Below are 22,452 nucleotides of genomic sequence, written 5' to 3' on the forward strand. Positions count from 1 at the left end.
CCCTGAGTGAGGTAACTCGAGTACTCCGGTGCTCCAGTGGGTGTTGGCCCTAGAACTGCTTAAGTCTAAAGGGGTTGGCTCAAAGTCCTCTCCTAAGTGTCCTTTATCTTTAAAATTCCAACCGCGACTTTCCCCATAAAAACTAACGGCGTCTCGCGGATGTTTTTTCACACTGCACACGTCCCCCATGGGTCCCCTGTGTTACTACCTTGGGTGGTTCTTTGTGGTCCCAGCGATTCTACAGGCTCTAGGTCTTGTGTCTAGTCAAGTTGTGGTTCTTATACCACTTTCTAAATATATGGTTTGGTACCCCCCTGGGACCCAGTGTATAATGAGCTGTTTACTGAAGTGTTATTGCATTTTATTTGTGTACTTTGCTCTGTAATCTCATTACCCACATCAGCGCGGCGCAGATTCCTGCACTGTGCTGAACGTTCTTATGAGCCAACGGGCTCATGACGTAACGGTTCCGTCATGAGCACAGGCCAACCGACGCTCATGACGGAACCGTTCCGTCATGAGCATCGAAGGGGTTAAGAGATTACTAGAGAGTGTTTAGAAATAAATACATATATTTTATATATATATACCTTGTGTGGTTCTCCTTTCATTGAGACATTCAATAGGTTATAATCTGGTAAAAAAAGCTCCTTTACACTCCTTCAATACTTAGCCTGAAGGCTGCTGTCCATAGTCATGACTAGGATAGTTTTCAATAAAGGTTGTCTTAAACCTATCATCAACAAGGGTTGTTTGGACTGGTGCAAGGTGCCCACTATAACTAGTGAGCAGCATATGCCAGGCCAATTTCTCACACTTGTGTTCTCGTGAGATGTGCTGTACAATGACATCTAGTGATAACTCAAGCCTTTGTGACGACATTGGGTGCGGTTCATAATTTAAAACCACATAAATTCAGAATACATATTCTGGAAAAGACTCAATTGCAGTCAACTCTTGTCTCACCATGGTCTCAGTGTTCCCATTGCTTTCATCTGCAGTTAGCACCCAGCAGTCTTCTGGAAACAACTGGAGAACATCATAGTTTGTTAAAAGTCCTAAAGGATAGTACTTTAAGGAGAAAGACATTCACATATGTAATATCAAGAGTCCTTTTGTAAAATTCCAGATGCCATGTGGATAGAAATTTCCAGGATCAGAGTTCTTAGTTTGTACAGATTGTTTGTAGCTTTATGGAATAATGGAGACTTGAACATAAGAAACCTTACTTGCCCTTGTTGCTGCATGAGGAATCCTTTGCCCACGAACCCTTTGTGGACCTCCTGATCCTATTGCGGACCCGCCCGCCTGTCTCCCGCTGCCCGGTCGCTCTTCTGCTATCTAGAGCGGGGCCGCCGAGAGGAGACCGGCGAGGGGCGGACTACACTACCCAGCAGCCCTTGCGGTGATCCGCGTCACCTGTAAGCACCAGGAGGCGCTTAAAAGAGTCACCAGCCCCATCGAGTGGGGGAACCTTACTTGCCCTTGTTGCTGCATGAGGAATCCTTTGCCCACGAACCCTTTGTGGACCTCCTGATCCTATCGCGGACCCGCCCGCCTGTCTCCCACTGCCCGGCCACTCTTCTGCCATGTAGAGCGGGGCCGCCGAGAGGAGACCGGCGAGGGGCGGACTACACTACCCAGCAGCCCTTGCGGGGATCCGCGTCTCCTGTAAGCGCCAACAGGCGCTTAAAAGCGTCACCAGCCCCATCGAGTAGGGGAACCTTACTTGCCCTTGTTGCTGCATGAGGAATCCTTTGCCCACGAACCCTTTGTGGACCTCCTGATCATATCGCGGACCCGCCCGCCTGTCTCCCGCTGCCCGGCCGCTCTTCTGCCATTTAGAGCAGGGCCGCCGAGAGGGGACCGGCGAGGGGCAGACTACACTACCCAGCAGCCCTTGCGGTGATCCGCGTCACCTGTAAGCGCCAGGAGGCGCTTAAAAGCATCACCAGCCCCATCGAGTGGGGGAACCTTACTTGCCCTTGTTGCTGTATGAGGAATCCTTTGCCCACGAACCCTTTGTGGACCTCCTGATCCTATCGCGGACCCGCCCGCCTGTCTCCCGCTGCCCAGCCGCTCTTCTGCCATTTAGAGCGGGGCCGCCGAGAGGAGACCGGTGAGGGGTGGACTACACTACCCAGCAGCCCTTGCAGTGATCCGCGTCACCTGTAAGCGCCAGGAGGCGTTTAAAAACGTCACCAGACCCGTCTCGCGGGACGCCGGGCAAAGCCCAGGCCAAGGGCGGGCCCGTCCTATCCCGTCACAGACGGGAAGAGACTGGACTGGGCTCCCCCTCTAACAGCCTATACAATGTAACCCCCTTACGTTTCCTGATATATCGATATTTATACTACAACCATCTTGCTCAGACAGGCTACTATTATAACATAAAATACACGAGACTAAAATTGGCCATCCCCTGTCTTCCAATTATTGTTCGATCATCTTGCTCCATATTAAATGTCGCCGTGAGGTACTAGAAGCAAAACACTCCAAAACATGGCTAAAACCGTTGGTCCAATTGATCAATTCATCACTAAAGCTAATCAAACTATTGATCAAGGTATAATACTATTAGATCGCCGAGTATCATACGAACTGGCACAAGCAAGACGATCGTCATTGGGACCCCTGATACTAGCGCAAACACCTCTAACTCAACCGGAGAAGCTAGCTGCTCCGGAAACACGCGCGGATATCCATGGCATCCCAAACCTGGTTTATCTGTCCGCGTCATTGTCATTGTTGGACTCACAACTGACTCAGGCGCTTGAAAAAACGCCCAATATTTTTTCGAGTCCTCCTCTACAGGACCACGACCTCGACCAGAATGAACAAAGGGGGCTAAGGGAGGGAGCAATTTCGAAACAGAAGAGTACAAGGAAAAACGAAAGACATTAAAGCTCCAAAAACAAGTAAGTTACAACACACGCCACGTCCAAAGAACCAGACAGTGGGAAATAAAACAAAAGAGCAAAGGCAGAAAAACAATATAACGAATCTAGAGTAGACAACAGTGCCATTATTATTATTATTATTATTATGTTCTTATATAGCGCCAGATTCGACCCCCGAAGGGGTATCTCCGCGCTTGCCTTGGGAACCCGTCCTGGCTTTTCCCTGTGAGATAGCCCCTACAGGGCATCCCCAAGGTGAAAGCCAGGCATCCCGCCGCGGGGGGCCATTGTGGAGATTAAGCAAGCTTAATGCCCAGAGTTGCAGAGTGTGAACCCATGATTAGGTCAGGCACCGAAGCGAGAATTATCGAGTCCATGGACATTTGAGCTCAAGACCCTGCCGCGTCGGGAATTGAACCCTGGTCCCGGGTCTGACCTCTGCTTCAGGGTCTGCCTGCTCTAACCAGTGAGCCACACTTCTCCATTACTCCACATTACTTCTCATCATACTGTTCTGGATCTCAGCGTCAATGAAAGTAATGATAACAGCGCTCACAAGGAAGACCTAGGCCCAGACTTGGACGAAGGATGTAAAATACGCGAAACAGATCAACATCTGATGGCTCGGATAGCTGAACTAATAAAGCATCAGCTACAGCCCATCCAAAGGAGCCTGGCAGTCATAGAGAAGCAAATAGCAGTATTAGCCGCCACTCTAAAAAATCCATCAAATGTAAAGAACCTAGGGCTGACAAATATGGGAGGACCAAAAAATAAAACTGTTAACATAATACCAGGACAATCTTCCACAAATGTCACTACTACAAGTAACACTCCTACTACTAAGGTAGGGGAAACGGCCCAAAACTCAACTAAGGGCCCGCAACTCCAAAAACCAAGTCCCCCCAAAAGCTCCCTAAGAAAGTTTCAGACTTACAGAAAAACCCACCCTCAACACACATCCATTCGAAGTCACTCCCAATAAATACTCCACATCATGTACAGATACAGAGGTATAACACTCAGGGAGAACGGACAAAGAAAGGATGGACTAAGCCCATAAACCTTCCCCCTGAAGCAACCCCGTTCGTAGTTATTTTGACAGGGGTGCCTGAACTGAGTCATGACACAGAGGAACCAACTTGGTCCCTATTAAATAAAGTTTGCCATTGGTTGAATGCCAACAGACCAAACCAGCAAAACTATGTTACCAGAATCGTTACAGCACGAAGGGTTCCATGGATAGGACATCAACAAAAAACAATCCCAGGTGATTGTGCTATAGGTAACTTTAAAAACCCTTGGGCAGTGGACCATATTTGCTCCTGGGATACAGTGGACAAGAATGGAGGTATAAACACTAAACGTCTATCCTTTTTTTACTCCCCAATATGCCAATATCTCGAAGGCTCAAATTGGTCCTGGAATCAGCCAGATAACGGGCAAAGGGGTTGGAACCAGGGAGGATGGGGGCATGAAAGTAGGGACTGGGCTGATTGGAAAACCAATGGCAGGAGAGTACAATCACAAAGGAAACTTTGGGGTGAAATACCAACCTTTAGTAGTTACAGCTGTTTAGAGATGGTCGATTGACCACCATCACAAAGGGAGCATGATATGATTAGCTTAATAAACACCGGGGATATAATCACAAATATATCAGAAAGCCCTACAAACAATTGTTTGCATGAGGGATGCCGCACATGAGCTAAAAGATCAATTGCATTAAATAATTCAACTGCTCACTCAATCATGGTAGATCTAACACACAAGCTCTCTGCCTCTCCCGAGGATTCCAATGGTATTGTCTTTCCCACAGAAAATAACCTAGAGGTGCTGGGGAGTACTCTAAAATCGAAATGTGAAGTACAGTTAAGTTACCCTGGAGAAAATAGCACCCAGAGTAGGTTATTAATCGCTACAAACTCTAACCCTCAATTAAGGTTATTATTTAGGAATGTGGCGGGTTTAGCCTCCAAACACTCTGAAAATAGTTTCCTTTACTTGGCAAATTTAAGTAATCTAATATGCCTCCAGGAAACTTGGCTTAATGACCCTATACATCTCCTGGGCTACAAAACATATTTTTCCGCAGCCATAAGATCTAATGCAGGTAGGAGCAAGGGAGGGCTAGTAACATATATCTCAAATCTCTGGCCCTGTTGCGAAATAATCCCCTTAAAGCTAGAGCAGAACTACCAGCCTATTATTTTTCGTGGAAGTAGGCAAGAGGTCTACACGATCATCAATTTCTAAAATAACATGACTCTATCTGAGTTAATCAGGGTCCTAAGCAAGATTTCCCACCTGGTACACGATCTTGCAATAAAATATGCAAAGGAATCCCACACAGTAATTTGGGGAGGAGATTTTAATCTGCACTTATGCAACAAGAGCGATACCCCTAACTGTGGGATCACTGATGAAGATGGAAACTGTCTAACCCACTTCACACATACATCTGAGGGTAACATCATGCAGACGATGATGGTCGAATTAGACATGGGGTTCGCCAATAAATTAAAAACACCTGTAACTGAATTTATGCCAACCTTTCATGGTAGGGGCCTCAAAAGCCTGATAGATTATGTTTTAGTGTCCACCATTAAAGCTTCAAATATCAAGACCTTTGAAGTACTTAACAACGCACTAAGTGACAATTCCCCTATTAGCATGACACTTCAGGAACCAAAAACACAAAATAGAGGAGATATGGTCCAGTTAAGCCTGTTACATCAACAGACATTAATATTGGACTGGGTAAATGGTTTTACATTAAAATGGGGCAAGTTAGATCAGGAAGCCATAACCACAAAAATAGTAAAATCAAGCAGAAACGCGATGGAAAGATGTCTAGATCCCTCTACAACTCCAACTGAGATTTTGGCTAGATATGGTGACATTGTAGAAAATATTAGAAAAGAATTAACCAGGGACTGTAAACAAAATAAGGGCACTAGAAAGGGATGGTTTAGTACAGAATGTACGAAAGTTCATACCAACCTAAAGAAGGCTTTAGCTAAAGCAGAGAGAGACAGAGAGGAGATCATAAAACTAAGGAAGGCCTATGCGCTCGCATTGCGAGTCAGGAAAAAGGAATTACAAGCTAATTTATGGGCCCAACTTCAGAGAAATAGCATCCTAAAGGATAGTACAGCCTTTTGGCAGATAGTGAAAGCTCCTTTCCTAACAGATACAGCAGATGCACCATCTCTAGACGTCGCTATCGATGCAGGAGAATGGGTGCAATACTTCTCTGAGGTTTTTAGCGGGAAAAAAGTCCCTGAATCAGAACACCTAGAATTCTTGATTCCAGTGAAATATCCATTAGCCCTCCACTTCACATTAAATGAGACAGAGAAGGCAATAAAAACTGCTAAATCCGGATTTGTGGTCCCCGTTACGCACCAACGTATTGAATGTGGCCAAAGAGATTGGATTGGTCGATTCTTGGTCGTCATCGATATTGATTCCCATCTTTAAAAAGGGAGACCGAGACAGTCCTGCCTGTTATCGTCCCATTTCACTCCTGGATTCGCTCAGGAAGATGGCTGGGTGCATTCTTCTCGACCGTCTCCAGGAGTGGACGAACGACCACGAGGCAATCTCTGATCTGCAATACGGGTTTAGGGCAGGATTGAGTACGGTGGACCAGGCCCTAAACTTGACACTACTGGCCGGAAAGTATGTAGAGGCAAAAAGATCATCTCTACACATGGTATATGTGGATCTAACAGCAGCATTCGACTGCGTTGTACACTCAAGGTTATGGACAATTATGCTGCAAATGGGAATTGACCCCCCAATAGTTGATTTCCTTTGTGAACTATATTCAGGGGCAACGGGAAGAGTGAGATTCGGGACTGGAGGCCAACTAACTGATAGTTTTTTGATAGAGAAGGGGGTCAGACAAGGGTGTCTGCTGGCCCCTTTCTTATTTACTTTGTATACCAATGGGTTAGAGGCCACTATGTTAGAGGGTGCAGAAGATCTTCCTGCAGCCGGTCGTCGGCAGATACCAGCCTTATTATACGCCGACGACGCGGTGATCCTCGCCAGAACCCCAGTCCAGCTCCAAGGGGTTTTGAACAAGTACTGCTCGTTTATGGCCAGCTTGAATCTTAAAGTAAACATAAAAAAGACGTATGTGATGCATGCTGGCATAAAGCGTAAAAAACCCAAGAAAATTTATGTGGATAAATCCCCCCTTGAAAGAACGGAAACATATCCCTATCTAGGGATTTTAATTGACGAGGCTTTTAAATGGAGGGAAGCCGTCAATTCCCGCAAATTGGCTTTTTTAAGGGCCGTTGGTGCACTGAAGGCTTTTGCACTTCGGTTAGGCAAGAGACTCCCGACTGAAATGCTCAAAATATATATTGCAAAATGCCTCAGTATTGCGATCTATGGAGCAGGGGTTTGGGGTGGGGCAAAAGTAGATCAGCTCCAAAAAATTGAAAACTAATTTCTAAGGTTTTTGTTGGCAGTCCCAAAAAGTATTGTTGGCATCTTGAACTAGGTTTGGACTATATTTCGGACATCATTAAAATCGAACCAGTCATGCTGTGGCGAAGGATTTGGGCAACGGAACAATGTCACCTCACGAGAACAATTGTCCAAGACTACATGAAACTCGACAATATGGGGAATATCAGGTGGCTGGTCTACGTCAAAAAATTCCTTACTGACATTGGACTTGCAAGATTCTTTGATGACCCTCCATCAGTATTGGACCTCTCAAAAAAAGATTTAAAAACAGCATGTTTGTCACATTTGTTCCAAATACGTTTGTTAAATGAAATAGGGAAACCATCTGTACAGCAATGTTTGCTAATACAAATTGTTCCTACTATCCAACCATACCTGCAGTTCAATTTAAATCAGTATGGTAAATTTTTGTTGACCCATTTCAGGTTTAACGTGTTTCATCGTATGATTTCCTTCCCTTCCCAAAATGATTGGTCTACAAATCTCTCCCCCTGCCCCTGTGATTCTATTTCTTTACAATCTACTATTCACGTACTTTTTTCTGTACGTTTTCTGTTCCACCAGGCAGGCGGTGGATAGTACCACTTTTGAAGGTTCTGAGGTTGCGTCAGTGTCGCCCAGCTTATCTGGCCTTACAGTTCTTGGAAACTGAACCTATGACAAAATCTATATTAAATTTTCTTAAATTTTGCATTAGACATCGCACTAATCTGTGATAAGTGGATCAAATTGTTTTACGTGTATATGAACACTGGTAAAAAATAGTTTTTAATATTTTGAAACTTAAAAATGTTAACTTTTATTATGCTTTTAACAGATTTTTATATATGAATATGAAACTGATGTATTTTATGAACTTTTATGGTATTTCAAAAACAATGGAAAACCGAATAAAGATAATTTGATTTGAAGAAAGCAACATTATTTATGATGAAATCATTTGGTGGTAAACTTAGAATTTTCTACAGCTGTTGGGTATAAGTAATCTCATGGAACTACAAGTGGTTCTTCAATGCTTGACGGGACACACCAACCTGAGGTGATTTAAAAACCTCTTCATGAAGGAATTAAACCATCACGCCCTACAATGGTGCTCACAAGGTATGATAGCAATATTCTGATTAGAGAATTCATTGTAAGTTAAAAAAAACTTACATATTTTGCTGATAATATATATTCCTGTACTGCTGTTGGATGTGCTTGATATTCTAACCGGGATACAAGAGAGTATTATAAAGTTGAGCGAAAGTATTGGAAATCCACTTGATCCCTTTAATCACACAGGATAAGGATAGTGCATGCTCTGGCAGCTCCACTAGGTATGCCATACTTCGGATGTCAATAACAGTACCATTGAGGTGGATAACAATAAACATTCATTATCTGCCAATCATGCCTGGATGCCACCTACGAGGAGAATGTGTTTTTTAAGAAATACCCTTTACTTCTGTGTACATTTCTAAGCAATTTAGGATGAGAGTGATGTTCTATCCAAGCTGTTATGTTTCTGGATTATTGTACAGTAGAAGTGCAAAAATGACTGCATCATGCACACAATTTTATTTAAGTTATGAATATTTAAAAACAAATACAAATGTCACAATTCTTAGATCACAATAACCACTAGCCCCAATAAACTTTAATCAAATTAAATAAGTACAAAAACTAACAATACCCTACATTACCATACAAGTCGAGGTTTTCAATAAGTAAAACAGAAATTTGCAATCAAGTCCATTAAGAAAATGCACAACCAGTATCTGGCTAGCCGAAGAGAGCAGCTTGCAACCATCATTGAATCCAGGGAAACAACTAATCTGAAGCAGAGAGAAACTTGCATATGAAAATTATTGGGGAAAAAGGCACAACTTAATTATGACGGAACATTGCAGCTCAAACTATAACATCTTAGATAACCATGGTTTCATTATTTGAAATCACTTAGAAGGATGTATGGGTTTTTTCATGGCAGCATAGTACATTTCAAAACGCCTTAAGTCATTTAAAATTGAGGGTGTAAAGATTATTACACACAAAAGGAGATGATACTTGAAATACCTCAAAAGACACTTTAATGAGAACCTATGTGTCACCATAGAGGCAAATCATGAACCTGCTGTTCCTGAAAATGATCTTGGAAAGGGACATGACAAACACATTTTAGGAACAAGTGGATTCTAACAACCTACTACTGAATGTCTGAAGAAGGACTGAGGCAAGCGGATCTTGCAGTAGGAAGGATGCAGTGAAATACTATGCACAGCACTCATGACTAACCTTAGTCGGAGTTTGTGTAGCAGTGCTACTTGAAGATCTGTGAAATGGTAAAAACGAAACCTGACGTGCTGCTCAGAGTTCTGGGAGCAGGCAGAGTTGCTTGTCCCACCTGTTCATGTGATGTGTCCGCCGTACTGCAATGCAGATTGGGTCTTCGGGGGGAAATATCTTGAGAACTGCACCACTCAGTCGCACATGGGTGCGGCCATCTTATTTTCTTCTCTGTTATGGTGCTGGGGCCTACTTTTCAATCCTCCCTAAATCTTTTCAATCATTCTTTCCCAAAAGTGTTTATTATTTTATTATTTATTTATTATCTTTCCCCAATGTGGAAAATAAATATTTTTCATTATTTATGTCCCGTTATACACCCTCTCTTTCACGTCCCGAGCTCACCATGATGGTAACTAGAAAACCCGGGCACATAAACGTAACATTGCACACAACGCACTTCTTCCTCTAACCACAACCACACATTCTTATGTCCAAGCCGATTCCGAGAAACGAGCCCCATTGCAACCACACACTCTTATGGTCAGGCCGATTCCGAGAATAAGCCCCCATTTGCCAAAACACAACAACCAATTCTAAGAAACCAGCGCCTGTTTGCTAAGACACAACACCAGACATCCTGTCACGACCAGTTCTCTCTCTCTCTCTCTCTTATCTAAGGAACCAGCCTGGGGTTATTTCTCAACACTCTTCTTCTGCCGTGACTTCCTCATGATTGTGACACAGTTATGCTGCTCCTGCCATGACTTCTCTTTCTCATGATTATGACACAGTTACGCTGCTCCTGTCATGACTTCTGTATGATTACCACACTAAATACTGAAACTTGCTCAAAGGGAGCTCCTTCCTCTTTTCTTTGTCAAGAATGTATAAATACCATGTTTTCTTTGATTAAAGTAGAGACTATTTCTGAGCCTCCTTAGGTGACGGAGCTCTCCCTTAACTCGAGTTACTGAATAAAGACCCTTGAATTCTAACCACCACGGACTCTGCTCTTCATGCTTGACCTTATTGATATTATAGAAATTCAATCAAGGTAAATTACAAAAATATTTACCTCAGTAAATTTGGCGCCCGAACAGGAACTTCCCTTTCTCCCCACACACCGGTGATGCGGACCCAAACCTGTCTCTCCAGATACCGACGGACTTCAAAGTGCACACTAGAGGGTGTTCCTGCATGAACTCCTTCGTGTCAAAGAGGGACCGAGCTGTGGCCTAGCCATCCATACGAGGCGGTGAGGACGACAGTGGAAGTCTCGACCCAGAGCCATAATCTTGTGAAGTTGCCGAGTCCGAGGTCTTCAGAACCCCGACAAGTCCCTGATCAAGAGCGCCGCGTAACTAGTCCAGTGTCCAGATCTTCAAGGTCTTCAAGTTCTCTGCACCTCGGTGAGTACTGCTGGCGGTTTATCAAGACGGGTTCTGATTTTTCAGAGCACGGTCGAGACGGGTTCTAGGTTTCTAGAAAACGGTATGTATGTACTCTGATACTCAGGATATATCAAGATATCACGTGTAAGTTTTATTGTTTATTAACGCAATGCCTTTGTTTTCTAAGTTGTGTAAACTGGGTACCCGGAGGGGGTTACTGGAACAAGATGTACCAGTCCCCCCAACGGATACTCCTGGTTTCTTCATGTATACGAAATATGGAATTGGTGCCGTTTTGTACTTAGATCTTTGGGAAGATTATACTCAAGATTTAGAAATTGCAATTAGATGACCAAGAGTGGCACATGGGATTTAAATTGTATCATGGCACTTGAAAAGAAATGTTGGGAAAAGAAAGCAATACCCTCGATGTTCGAGAGTATCGAATTATGGCGAAAGGAAGCACATCGAAGGGAACAGAAAGAGCAAAGGAAAGTAGACAAAGCAAACAGAATTTTAGAACAAAGTAAGATGAGAAAGTTACGGGATCAGAATGATGATATTAATTTCGAACAAAGAAAAAGGGAGGTCTCGGCCTCCATGACGGGGTATATAACCCGTCCTTTCTCAAAGGACAGAGTCCGATGGTAGTCCAGACCCTTGTATTCGTACAGCACCTCCATGTCCTAAAGTTCCTTCCATATCCGAAGACTTCATTACCATCTATTTAATGGAACCACCTCCTGCCTATACTAATCAAACAACGGTCAGACGGATAGTTACCCAGACAGAACCCATCCCTGATACTTCAGATGATGTTCTACCTATTTTAGAATGTGAATACGACCCGACTCCAGGGGAAGGTCCACAAGCAGATGTCTCCTATCGCTTACGGTACCAAATATCACAAATTCCCTAAAAGCTCTCCAAACAGGAGGAAATTTAGAAGTCCTACAAGAGGCTATTAAAAATAGACCTATCGCTCATAAAAAATGTCTCTCACGATTTATGATTATCTGTTTTATCCGTATGATCTCAAGTGCTGGGAAAAAGGTTCCAGACGACTTACTTCAGCTAGATCAAGCAGTGATAGCAGGGAATTATAATAAAATAAAAGAAATAGATTTCTTCATCCCTCTCTTTACCAGTAAGGTTTCCGACTCTCACCAAAAAAGTGCCCCTACCGAAGAGACTGAGAAAAGGGGTACAGACGAAGACAGGGAAGAAGGAACTGCTTTTCAAGGGTCAGTACGTTTCCGTATCCCTCGTTCCCAAAGTAGCGGACAACTTAGGAATAAGACTAAAAAATTGTCAACTTCTTCAGATAGATCATTCCAAATAACACAAGAAGATTTGGAGGATTGGATGGACGACGAACCTCCACTCACCACACAAGAAAAATAACTTGTTCAATCAAGCACCCATTGGGTGTCCCAATACTCTAAATATGGCCCTGACATAGTCGCTCAAAAGTTTTTATCGCTCCCCATGACATCTCAAAGACTAGCCAGTATCTATATGGTTCAACACCTCATTACATTGTATGAAGACACTAACTACCCACCCAAAATGTTACATCCTCTCTTACGAGACTGTCTAGAAGGGAGGTGGGTGACGAGGGGACAAGAATTCCTAAACATTTTCCTAGATCAACGACAACGCTATGTCCAATACCTTTCTAATGTTTATGATTCCAATCCCCCTCAGTATGGCCAAGGTCAATTTCCTCTCCGAGAAGTACACCCCGCTGTAGATTGTGCAGGAAAGCTACATCAAACATTTGTCTATACTCCCCAGACAAAAATAGAGATATTAGAAATGAAGAAAATTGTCCCTTCTCATGAAAAAGATCCTACAGGTTTCCATAGGGAACTCAAAGATATCCTTCAAATGGGTTCCTTTACTTATAAGGACATCAATATTCTCCTCAAAGTCCTACTGCCTCAAGGAACATACGACATATTAAAAGAGAAAGATTGGGAGGTAGAAGGGAAAAAATAGCATGGGCAGCTTTAGATACAGAAGAAACTACTCGTACTCCTGGACAAGGCTTGGGACCTCTAATCCTGGAACTCCCTCACCTTCTCCCAAAAATACTCTCCTAGTTATTGGCCACCAAAAAGGAAGATTGGGATGCTATCTCTGCGTGCAAGCAAAAACCAGATGAGGATATAGGGGACTATTATACAAGATTAGAGAAATGTTTCCTTATCAATAGCGGTCTCTCCTCAGGAGGAGACGCCTATAGTCGATTGTTTGTTTTAAAACTTGTAGAAAATGCATTATCTCAAATCAAAGATAGGGTATTAAAGGTTGAAAGCACTAGGCAAGCAAGTTCCCCTTCACAAGCATTTCAGATGCTCCAGTACCATCAAAACAGAATTAGAGATGAACAGGAACAGGAGAAAAAGAGGACAAAAGATACTAAAATGAAGGTACTGGTAGCACAGACCAATACAATTCCTCAGACTCATAAGCAACGTCCAGAAACACAAGAAAAGGTTACCTGTAATTATTGCAAAAATCCTGGCCATTTTGTACGTGACTGTCCAGTCTTACAACACAATATTGCTACTGGAAGACACAACCTCGCACCTATACCACTCGTCCCTCTGCTCCAACATCAACTCCCCCAGCTGATACTAAATTAGCCACACAACTCTATCAGTATCCAGTGGCATCCTATCCGTAATTCCCTACAATTTCATGAGACAGCTGGGAGGAACACGATAGTCGTCCACTGATCCCGGTCCCGGTCGACCAAAAGGGTCCCTATGTACATGCTAAGCTCCTAGGTAAAGAAATAAAATTTCTGATTGACACCAGGACCAGTAGGACAACAGTACAACACAATGAAGTTCCCAAGGTACCCCTCTCTGGCTCAAATAGTATTTCCTCGGGTTTCTCAGGTACACCTGTCATTAACAAAGTTTCTGAACCAGTATCACTTCAGGTTGGCACTCTTACAGCTTCCACCGATTTGGTACTTATTAAGTCCTGTCCCGAAAATGTACTCGGCATCCAGTCATTAAAGGAGCTGGGTGCTGTAATATACTGTTCCCCGGAAGGAATCAAACTATTCCTCTGAGATTTTAAAGGTCATTTCACGACACGAGAGTTAGATGTCAGATTAAGGGACATTCCTACTACATTATGGGCTACGGATCCAACTGACGTAGGGTTCATGGATATTACGCCACACATAGTCACGTTGAAGGAAGGTTTTGTCCTACCTCGTGTCCGCCAATACAAGTTACCTCCAGATGCGGAACAAGCCCTTATTCAGATTATCGATGACTTGATACAAAAAGGAGTAGTCAGAGAAGTACCTTCCAACATATGTAATTCACCAGTTCTACCAGTGCAAAAGAAGACAGATGACGGTGCAGCACCAGTTTACAGACTTGTGGTAGATTTAAGAGAACTCAATAAATGTGTGGTACCACACTGCCCTGTGGTCTCAGACATCAGCACTCTGCTGACAGCTATAGATCCTGATGCCACACATTTTGCAGTTATTGACCTTAAAAATGCTTTCTTCAGTAAACCCATTCATCGGATTTTCACTGCAAGGTCGTAGTTTCTGTTTCACAAGAGCACTTCAAGGGTACACAGAAAGTCCCAGTATCTACAGTCAGGCACTTAAAAGATAGTTAGATGACATTGTTCTGCCCTCCAATACGACATTGTTGCAATATGTCGATGACTTACTGATCACTGCACGTTCCGAACCAGAATGCGAACAAGCCTCACGAACTGTCCTAATGTTTCTTGCACAACATGGCCACAAAGTTTCACCCTCTAAATTATAATTGTGTTTACAGCAGGTGGCAAACTTAGGAAACCTGCTGTCAAAGGAGTGTAGCTCACTCACACCTGAAAGAATCCAACTAATTTTTAACATTCCTGTCCCTAAGACACAGAAAGAAGTCCGTGCCTTTACTGGCCTCACTTCCTATTGTAGGCAGTGGATTCCCAAGTTCGCCTATTTGGCCAAATACCTGATACAATTAACAACCTCCGATTTTGCCACCTCTTCTCCATTGCCATTGACACCAGACCATACCTTTGCTTTTGACACTCTCAAACAAGCATTATGCTCTGCACCTGTCCTAGCTACACCTGATTATGCCAAACCTTTTGTCCTTTTCGTCACGGAACGGGAAGGCACAGCCTTGTCAGTGCTCACACAAACACAGGCCAATAAACATTGTCCCTGTGCTTATTTTTCCAGTACTCTTGATTCTGTTGCACAAGGTCTGCCTGCCTGTTTAAAATCCGTTGCAGCTACGGCTCTGGCAATTCGACAAAGTGATTCCATGGTGCTAGGACAACCTCTTGAGGTACAAGTCCCACATGCGGTAGAATTAATTTTGAATAGGACACAGACACAACACTTGACCATAGCTCGTCTCACAGGTTATGAAGTCACATTATTCCAACCCCACATTATCATCAAATGATGCAATATCCTCAACCCAGCTACACTGCAACCAACTGCTCCAGAAGACAACCAAAGCTCAGGACTGGTTAGAGATAGCCGAACTAGTCACAAAGCCCCGGTCTGACCTTGTAGACGTACCTCTAAGTACACCCGAACACACACTGTTCGTAGATGGTTCCTGCATGCGCCTCCAAACAGGCGAACTTTCAGCAGCTTATGCTGTCACCAAGAGAATACGGTCCTCCTAGCAGCCAGAATACCCATGCATTCAGCCCAATCAGCAGAACTCATAGCCCTTACACAAGCATGTGAATGGTCCAAAGGGAAACGGGTTGACATCTACACCGATTCGCAATATGCGTTCGGGGTAGTCTGTAACTTTGGAATTTTGTGGAAAGAGAGAGGTTTTCTGACCTCTCATGGAACTAAAATACAACATGGAGATCTTATTCTTCAGCTACTAGAATCAATACACAGACCCACAGAAGTAGCTATACTAAAATGCAAGGCACACACAAAAGTCATGGACTCCATCACCCGAGGTAATGCTCTGGCGGATGCCACAGCTAAACACGCTGCTCAGACAGGAACACTGAATACTGAAACTACCATTAAGACTGTTTATCCAGTTATCGATCCTACCAAAGATGTCGTAGACATCCAAAACCAAGCTACAGAGACCGAAAAGAGAAAATGGGAAGAAGAGGGAGGTTCTCACACAGACCAGGGCTGGGTAACAAAGGATAAGTCCAAATGGTTTCTCCCTGACATAATGGTTACTGTAATCATATAAACTGCCCATGGTCCTGCACATCTAAGAGAAAAAGGAATGTTGGACAGCCTAAATTTGGTATGGCATAACAAGCATCTGCGCTCAGCAGCCAAACAAAAAGTAAGAACCTGTATGATTTGCTGTCAGTTCAATCCAGGGAAAAGTGTCTCAGTTGAACAAGGAGGGTTTCATCCCCCAAATCACCCCTTTGAAGTCCTCCAAATAGACTACATACAAATGGAGAGATGTCGAGGACATAAGTATGTCCTCGTAGTAGTCTGTACCTTGACCCGATGGACTGAAGCATACCCCGTCCCAGACTACGGTGCCCAAATGACAGCTAAACAATTAGTTAGGAAATGTTTCCCCCGATACGGGTTGCCAAGAGTCATATACTCTGACAACGGACAACCATTTTCCTCTAAACTAATGGAGGCTGTTTCCTTACTGTTAGGATATACCTGGAAATTCCACTGTGTTCGACACCCCCAAGCAGGCGGCTTAGTCGAACGACATAATCAGACTCTAAAGACCAAACTAGCTAAAATATGTGCTGACAAACAAATAGACTGGGTTACATCTATTCTGGTTGCTCTCTTCTACATGCAAATGGTGGCACATTCCCGGACGGGTCTGTCCTCCTTCGAAGTCACATATGGGAGACCTCCGAATATCTGGGGCGTCCCATCCCCTAGAAAGTTAACTGATAGTGATTCAAATCTTTTGATGGATTACCTAGTTTCCTTGATGTCTGCACTAAGGGTGCGCGTAAAATCCATTTCGCGGGCGAATTTGCAGATTTTCCGCAATTTCGCGATCCGCGAATCTCGCGAAATCGCGTTAAAATCCGCGAATCAGCGGGGACACATTTTCAGCCAAGCAAGGGTTACAGCAGCAGGTGCAAAAGTTGAACCTAATTTCTTTGTAACCTTTTACAAAAGGGTTACAAACAAATTAACTTCAACTTGGACATCTGCTGCTAATTGCTTCCTGGCGCCTCGTTGCCTACTTGCAACTATTCTCTGACTCTGCTCTGACCCTTGAAGGAGGGTCAGAGAATAGTTACAAGTAGGCAACGATGCACCTGTCCAAGGAATTAAACCTCATCAGGAAGCACTTACAGATATAAAAAACAGGAAGAAGGGAGAGGATGGCAAATACACCCATTTTGAGTTGTCAGGAGGGGTTAAACTAAAAGAGACCTTTACAGCACAATTTTCATAAGCATTTTGCTAAAAATAAAAAGCTGTATGTTCTGTAGGGGCAACTCAGGAATCTGGCCCATCAGACCGTCGGCCTCTCTTTCTTTCTCTCGTTCTCTCTCTCCCTCTCTCTTTCCCTCTCTTTCTCTCTCTTTCTATCTATCTATCTATCTATCTATCTATCTATCTATCTATCTATCTATCTATCTATCTATCTATCTATCTATCAATCTATCTCTCTCTGTCTCCCTCTCCCATAAACGACTGCATGGGTAACTTCGCTATGCAAGCGGCTCTAGAAGACGCAAAAATCCCCGCGAACACGCAAAAAACCCTGCGGACTCGCAAAAAACCAATCCGCACATTCGCACAAATTCGCGAATTTTGCGGATTACGAATTCGCAAATCCGCAAATTCGCAGATCGCGAATTCGCTAAATTCGCCCATGCTTAGTCTGCACTACGTTCTTGTCGTTCACAGATGGCTGCAGCCTTTCCAGACAAAACAACGCCAGAGGAAACACACCATCCAACCCGGGGACTGTATCTTCATAAGGAACTTTGACCGTGCCAGTCCCCTGGAAAGAAGGTGGACGTCTCCCAAGTTGGTGCTACTCACGACAAGGACTGCAGTCAAGGTCGAAGGACGAAAGGGATGGCTCCATGCTAGCCACTGAAAAAAATTCTTCGGACCAATTCCTACTGACATTTTTGCTAACCCTGAGACTATAGACACTGAAGTGACAGACTTTGTTTCACCCCTTCCTGAACTTTCCGCCCAAGACGAGTACAGATCACGGCTGCGATCCGATCAGAAACAAGCTAGAGACACTGCATCTGACCTCGACCTACCGGTGGCTGGTTAAGTCCAAGACGTAGTCTTGGTGAAGTGGTTGCTGGGAAGTGTCCGGTCACGTATGCACAATTGATTCAGACTAGCGACAAACCATGGAAAATATGTTTAAAATCGTAAAATGATTGCATAACAAAGTTTCAATTTTCCTCTCTATCATGATTCTTATTTTTTGTACCACGGCTTGCCTAGGTTGGTTCCTTCATGTTGCTTTCCCACCTGCTTCCTCCACGCTTTTGAATAACACAGCTATGCATTCACATGTAGATCTCCCTCCACATCTCGAGAATAGAAGAAAATAATTTTTGAATAATCTCCACACTCCACCAACATCAAATGGTTATTAACAATACCAACTGTTAGGTCTGTGGTTTAATGCCACATTCCGTACACGAGGGAATGCCTTTTATTCCTCTCCCTTTCGGCTATGCTGGATCTACCTATGCATTCTCTATGATATTCTCCGCTTCTGTTAGAAACATTCCTGAGATAAAGGCCAAGAACACTAGTACCTGGAACGAGATAAAAGCAAAGACAGTACGAGCCGTTGAAAAGATGGTAAATTTCACCGCGACATGGGGAGGAGCAGATAATAATGAGAATACCAGTTATTCCCTTTTTAACGACACTATCTCCTTTAGGGAAACGTTTTCCATCAAAAAAAGCCAGACAGAACAGGGAGGATGGGCTGTGCCCCATAAGGGCCTATTTTGTGTAAGAGGAAAGGGCAAGGGTCAGAAAATGGGAGACAGCGAGTGTAATAAGACATACACCCTACCTGACCTAAATTTCCCAACGATGGCCACTGCCCCCAACACCTATTTATCTGTGGACCTCACACACGTACTTGGCTACCTCAAGGCTGGTCCGGGAAGTGCTACATTGCATTTCTCCTTCCCCCTACCTACACCGCCCCAGCAGATTACCATCTAAGTGATCCTCCGACCGTAATTAATAGACGGCGAAGGGGGGTCATAGATGCTGAAGATACAGGGGACCAAGAGGCTGGCGATATCTTTAAGGGAATCATCCCTTTCTGGGGGCCTATGATCAACAACCGCCACCTAAGACAACTAACTCGTGTAGGCCAGGGAGCCATAAACGAGACCGCTGGTGCGTTAAGCAACATCACGGCTGAGATGGCTGCCAACAGACTCATGACGTTGCAGAACCGTATGGTTCTAGATATTATATTGGCTGACCGTGGTGGCGTATGCGAAATGATCGGGTCCAGCTTCTGTATATATATTCCTGATAATGCACCCTCGGTGTATTCTGCTATTTCCCGCCTTCATGTACTTTCCAGAAAACTAGATGCAGACACTGATGCCTGGTCCCTGACGGGATGGCTCTGGGGCCTCCTGTCCTCATGGGGATGGAAGGCACTTACAGTCATAGGTCTCGCTCTAGCCATTCGCTTCACCTGTTGCCTCTGTATTCAATGTGGCCCAGCACTCTGTAGTTTCTGTATCACTACCTGCATTCCTAGACCCCAAACTAGAAAGAAAAAGAAGGACGAGATCATGTTACAGGAACAAGTGGACAACCTAATGAACATAGAGGTAGATTAAGAAAGACAATGTTAAAAGGGTATATTATGGGACAAGGAGGGAATGTGGAAAATGAATATTTTTCGTTATTTATGTCCCATTATACACCCACTCTTCACGTCCCGAGATCACCATGATGGTAACTAGAAAACCCGTGCACATAAACGTACAACGTACAACCACGCATTCTTATGTCCAAGCCGATTCCGAGAAACGAGCCTCGTTGCAACCACACACTCTTATGGTCAGGCAGATTCCGAGAAATAAGCCCCCGTTTGCCAAAACACAACAACCAATTCCGAGAAACCAGCGCCTGTTTGCTAAGACACGACACCAGACATCCTGTCACGACCAGTTCTCTCTCTCTCTCTCTCTCTCTCTCTCTTATCTAAGGAACCAGCCTGGGGTTATTTCTCAACACTCTGCTTCTGCCGTGACTTCCTCATGATTATGACACAGTTACGCTGCTCCTGCCATGACTTCACTTTCTCATGATTATGACACAGTTACGCTGCTCCTGTCATGACTTCTGTTCGATTACCACACGAAATACTCAAACTTGCTCAAAGGGAGCTCCTTCCTCTTTTCTATGTCAAGAATGTATAAATATCATGTTTTCTTTGATTAAAGTAGAGACTATTCCCGAGCCTCCTTAGGTGACGGAGCTCTACCTTAACTCGAGTTACTGAATAAAGACCCTTGAATTCTAACCACCATGGACTCTGCTCTTCATGCTTGACCTTATTGATATTATAGAAATTCTGATCAAGGTAAATTACTAAAATATTGACCACACCCAGTCTAATTAAGTGTATATTTCGTGGGTTTTTTCTACTTTTTGTGTTTTTAGTGAGTTTTTGTATTGTTTTTCTCCATTACCTGCTTCCTAATTTTATTTTACTTCCTTCCTTCTTCTCTCTATATATTTGTATAACTTCTGCATTGTCTCCCCCCTCCCAGTATCATGATAGAGACCTTTGCCACTAAAAAGGCAGCAAAGAAGAGTCAACTTCCTTGCTGAAGGCAGCGTCCGGAAGGGGTGCATCCCCTGGCTTCGTTTTCAGAGGTGAAGGTGGCAGCGCAGGGTTTTTATGTACAGCGCCACCTCCCCTCCACCCAGGCAGCAGGCAGCAACCCTGGGTCCAGGTACATGCTCCAGAAGCACCAGCAGTGATGGGTGAGCATGCACCGGGCAGTAAATTATTGCTCTGGGGTCCGGCGGCCCCCAATCAGCTGACGTACCAGTGGTCCGACATCCTGGACCAAGAGTAAGACCTACTGGATCTGCTAGGGGTTGAGGTCACAGGCTTGATAAGTAGCTAATTCTTAATATTATTATCACTTGGGTGTTCTATGTTATTGCTAATACTTTTTTCCAAAATAGCAAGCATGCTGCTCACATGCAGGTTTACAAATCTTATTTTTGTGATGAAATGCGCTTGCTTGTGCTGATTATATAAGAACTTAAGTAATGAAGACTGGAGAGAGACTCCTTTACTTTGCCCTGCCACTAAGATAGTGGTAATTAGTAATAGTTATTTAGCAACCTGCGTCCACTCCATTCAGTTCTTAAAACCTTTGGGGCACAATCATCAAGCCTAAATTTTGTGATTCCCACATAGTGAATTTTACCAATTCGCTATTTGGGAATGGCAAATTGCTATACATTTAGGACCTGCAAACAAATGTGTGATTCCCTAACATTACTTATGATAAAAGGAAATCGAAATCAACACGGAACCACAGAAGAGAAGTTTAGACAAGTAGCAAATTGTCAGACTGTATGCCTGGAATTTTCCTTTTATCATATGGCGATAACCAATTCATGATGTATTCTTACGGGGCACTAGCCTTTTTCATTACATAGCCCTGACAAAGTTCCATGAATGTATCTTGGAAATGAAATGCGTTGGCCGGTTGTTCATTAAATGTGCATGAAATTTTGAATAAAGAATTTTCTTCAAGAATTATAACGGACTAAATCTGCTTTGTTGGTGCACCGCCTTGCTTTTATCAAAATTTGAAATCTGTTTACAGTGGCACAAAAGGTGCGACAAGAGCTGGAAGGGAAGATTTGTGCACAAATCTCCACACTAAATTGCATTAACTAAGTGAGGTGCAACTTGACTAGTCCATCGCTCTGATCAGTTTTGGTTTATATCAGTAACTTTTCATCTGCCTTGTTGTAGTCAGGGGGAAAGTAAAAGTGAGCATTTGATTTAACAGAGCCTGGCCATTATAGGAAAAGAGATAATTGTGTGGTGCAGCTGAATTACCCCATCTGCAGACAGTAGCAAAGTGTATAAAAAGACACAAGTATGTCTGTCTAGGGCACAAGCTCAACCAGCATGCCTACTTTATTTTAGCTAAACAGGAAGAATCCTTGTGTACTTCGTAGTGCTTAAGGCCTAGAACTGCAATCACATAAACATCGAATGGGCTGGGGAATGGAGGATACCAGCAAGTGTTATGTACAGCTAATGCTACAGTGCCACTATATAATTTTATATGTTACTGTTTTGTTTTGGTTACAAATTGTCTTTTTTCTTTCTTGATATAGCTACTCCTCCCAATCCACCATC

At 43.6% G+C, this 22,452-nt stretch overlaps 1 pseudogene; it reads right to left on the reverse strand.

Annotated features, from left to right (window-relative positions):
• LOC147718572 (transcription factor HES-1-like) overlaps positions 1-5,404 on the reverse strand; it is a 101,507-nt pseudogene extending 96,103 nt beyond the window's left edge.
• Between the last annotated feature and the right edge of the window lie 17,048 nt (positions 5,405-22,452).

This window comes from Lissotriton vulgaris, chromosome 4_1, assembly GCF_964263255.1.
Source record: "Lissotriton vulgaris chromosome 4_1, aLisVul1.2, whole genome shotgun sequence".
Lineage (NCBI taxonomy): Eukaryota > Metazoa > Chordata > Amphibia > Caudata > Salamandridae > Lissotriton > Lissotriton vulgaris.